Source organism: Capricornis sumatraensis, chromosome 3, assembly GCF_032405125.1.
Source record: "Capricornis sumatraensis isolate serow.1 chromosome 3, serow.2, whole genome shotgun sequence".
Taxonomy (NCBI): Eukaryota; Metazoa; Chordata; class Mammalia; order Artiodactyla; family Bovidae; genus Capricornis; species Capricornis sumatraensis.
In genome coordinates this window covers 70,976,324-70,980,195 of record NC_091071.1, presented here as the reverse complement: position 1 = coordinate 70,980,195, position 3,872 = coordinate 70,976,324, and the positions used below count along the sequence as shown (strand labels likewise).

Genomic DNA, 3,872 nt, shown 5'->3' with positions numbered 1-3,872 from the left:
TGTGAACCTACTTTTTAAAAAATGCATTTATTTTTGAACCTGTGTTTTTACTCATAAGTTATAAATAAAGATGTTCCTGGCCATTGCAATAGATGAGCTGAAGCTTTGAAATCTTTTTCAATGAGGAAGCTCAAAGTTTTATGAGAAAACAACTGCCAGAAAGTAAAACAACATCTCTGGAAGCAGCATAGCATCCTGTCTCATAAATCTAAGATCCAAAACTCTCATCAGGCTCCTTCCCTTTCCATTCCCCTTCCCTTTCTGTAAAACCCAAACGTTTAGAAGAACCGGAGTGAAGTGAAGGGAGAGCCACCCACTCAGTTCTCTGTCATCCTAGTCTCAACCTGTAGAGCAGCTTTAGTTCTGATCTGGTTCTATTTGAGAAATGCCTTGCGTTGTACTCACCAGGTTTTGCTGATGAGCAAATAAATCCCTGCTGACAACAGAAATAGCCCGATCATGTTACTCCTCTGTGCAAATCCCTGTGATGACTCTCCATTTTATTGGGAATAGAGTCTATGTCCTTCCAGTAGTACACACGTGTGCTGTTGTAGGTGGACACAAAGATGGAGAGTCACATGCTCAGGTAGAAGCTTAGAGTCTTGTTATAGATGGAAAGAAGAGGGTAACAGATACTGGAACCATTAACAGTCTCTGCCAGATACTAAAATGCTATAAAGCTATTGTAAGCTACTATAATTTAAATCTGGTGTGCTATATTTCAAGATAAAGAAGCAAGGTTAAAACCTCAGGTACTGAAACGTGAGTAGAAAACCAGATAATTGGAAAACTTTTATAGTACATTTTCATGTGTGTCTGGGCCTATACTGGTGCTCACCCGGAAGGAGTTTTGTCTTTGTTCAGTCTCTCAGTCGTGTCCAGCTCTGCAATGCCATGGACTGCAGCACACCAGGATTCTTGGTCCTTCACTATTTCCAGGAGTTTGCTCAAATCCATGTCCATTGAGTCAGTGATGCCATCCAACCATCTTGTCCTCTTTTGTCCCCTTCTCCTGCCTTCAGTTTTTCCCAGCATCGGGGTCGGGGTGGGGGGGTCTTTTCCAGTGAGTCATCTCTTCACATCAGGTGGCCAAAGTATTGGAGCTTCAGCTTCAGCATCAGTCCTTCCAGTGAATATTCAGGGTTGATTTCCTTTAGGATTGACTGTTTGGATCTCCTTGCAGTCCAAGGGACTCTCAAGAGTCTTCTCCAACACCACAGTTTGAAGGCATCAATTCTTTGGCACTCAGCCTTTTTAATGGTCCACCTCTCACATTGGTACCTGACTACTGGAAAAACCATAGCTTTGACTATATGGACAGCAAAGTCAGCAAAGTAATGTCTCTGCTTTTTTAATGTGCTGTCTAGGTTTGTCATAGCTTCCAACAAGCAAGCGCCTTTTAATTTCCTGGCTGCAGTCACCATCCACATTGATTGTGGATAAGGCAAAAATAAAGCCTGTCACTGTCATTGTTTCCCCATCTATTTGCCATGAAGTGATGGACCTGGATGCCACGATGTTTGTTTTTTGAATGTTGAGTTTTAAGCCAGCTTTTGCATTGTCTTCTTTCACCTTCATCAAGAGGCTCTTTAATTTCTCTTCTCTTTCTGCCATTTGAGTGGTATCATCTGCATATCTGAGGTTATTGATATTTCTCCCAGCAATCTTTGTTTAAAATTTATTTATTTTTAATTGAAGGATAATTGCTTTACAGAATTTTGTTGTTTCCTGTCAAACATCAAAAATATGGAATGCTTTATGAATTTGCATTCTTGGGCAGGGGCCTTGCTAATCGTCCCTGTATCCCTCCAATTTTAGTATATGTGCTTGGAAGCAAGCACTCAGCAATCTTGATTCAGGCTTGTGCTTCATCCAGTCTGGCATTTCGCATGATATTCTCTGTATATAAGTTAAATAAGCATGATGACAATATACAGCCTTGATGTATTCCTTTCCCAATTTTGAACCAGGCCATTTAACCTTTCTTAAAAAGCAGAGACATTACTTTGTCTACAAAGGTCCGTCCAGTCAAGGCTATGGTTTTTCCAGTAGTCACTTATGGATGTGAGAGTTGAACTATAAAGAAAGCTGAGCGCCGAAGAATTAATGCTTTTGAACTGTGGTGTTGGAGAAGACTCTTGAGAGTCCCTTGGGCTGCAAAGAGATCCAACCAGTCCATCCTAAAGGAGATCAGTCCTGGGTGTTCATTGGAAGAACTGATGTTGAAGCTGAAACGCCAACACTTTGGCCACCTGATGCAAAGAGCTGACTCATTTGAAAAGACACTGATGCTGGGAAAGATTGAGAGGAGGAGAAGGGGACGACAGAGGATGAGATGGTTGGATGACATCACCGACTCAATGGACATGGGTTTGGGTAGACTCTGGCAGTTGGTGATGGACAGGGAGGCCTGGCGTGCTGTGGTTCATGGGGTCGCAAAGAGACACGACTGAGTGACTGAACTGAACTGAACTGAACCTGAAGTATATTTAATTTACTATGTGCTATTATCAAGTGTACTGCAAAGTGATTTAGGATTCCCTGGTGGCTCAGATGGTAAAGAGTCTGCCCGCGATGCGGGAAACCTGAGTTCGATCCCTGGGTCCGGAAGATCCTATGGAGAAGGAAATGGCAACCCACTCTAGTATTCTTGCCTGGAAAATCCCGTGGACAGAGGAACCTGGGAGGCTACAGCACCAAGAGTCAGACACGACTGAGCAACTTCACTCACTCACTCATCCTGTGCTATACAGTAGGGGCTTCCCAGGTGGGGCTAGTGGTAAAGAACCCACCTGCCAGCTGAGAAGTCATAAGAGACTTGGGTTTGATCCCTGGGTCGGGAAGAGCCATGGCAACCCACTCCAGTATTCTTGTCTGGAGAATTCCATGGACAGAGGAGCCTGGCGGGCTACAGTCCCTGGGGTTGTAAAGATTTGGACACAACTGAAACGACAGCACGCAGGCACGCTATATAGTAGACGCTTGTTCATCTATTTTATATATAATAGTGTATTTATGTCAATCCCAGACTCCTAATTCGTCTCTACTCCTGCCTCCCCACTATCCTATTTGGAAGCCATAAGTTTGTTTTTTATGTCTGAGTCTATTTCAGTTTTGTAAATAAGTTCATTTGGATCATTTTTTTTAGATTCCACATGTAGTTGATATCACAAGATATTTGTCTTTCTCTATCTACTTACTTCATTTAATATGACTGTCTGTAGGCCCATCTTATGTTACTACAAATGTCATTAGTTCATTCTTTTTTGTGGCTGAGTAATATTCTATTGTATATATATCATGTCTTCTTTATCCATTCATCTGTAGATGGACATTTAAGTTGTTTCCATGTCTTGGCAGTTGCAAATAGTACTGCTAAGAACACTGGGGTGCGTGTGTGTTTTTGAATTGGAGTTTTCTCCAGATTCAGGCCCAGCAGTGGGATTGCAGGGTCACATGATAACTCTCTGTAGTTGTTCAAGAAACCTCCATACTGTTTTCCATAGTGGCTGTACCAATTTACATTCCCACCAACAGTGTAGGAGGGTTCCTTTTCCTCCATACCCTCTTCAGCGTTTATTATCTGTAGACTTTTAAAAAATAATTTTATTCATTATCTACGGCTGAGCTGGGTCTTTGTTGCTGTGCAGGCTTTTCTCTAGTTACAGTGCACAGGCTTCACATTGTGGTGGCTTCTCATGCTGCTGAGCACAGGTTCTAGGGTGCACGGGCTTCAGCAGTTGCAGCACGTGGGCTCAGTTGTGGCTCCCAGGTTCTAGAGCACATTCTCAATAGTTGTGGCACGTGGGCTTATTTGCTCTGCAGCATGTGGGATCTCCCCAGATCAGAGATCAAACCAGTGTCTCCTGCAT

At 42.8% G+C, this 3,872-nt stretch overlaps 1 pseudogene; it reads right to left on the bottom strand.

Moving 5' to 3' along the window:
* Nucleotides 1-1,740: 1,740 nt before the first annotated feature.
* Nucleotides 1,741-1,841, bottom strand: LOC138077255 (U6 spliceosomal RNA; annotated as a pseudogene).
* Between the last annotated feature and the right edge of the window lie 2,031 nt (nucleotides 1,842-3,872).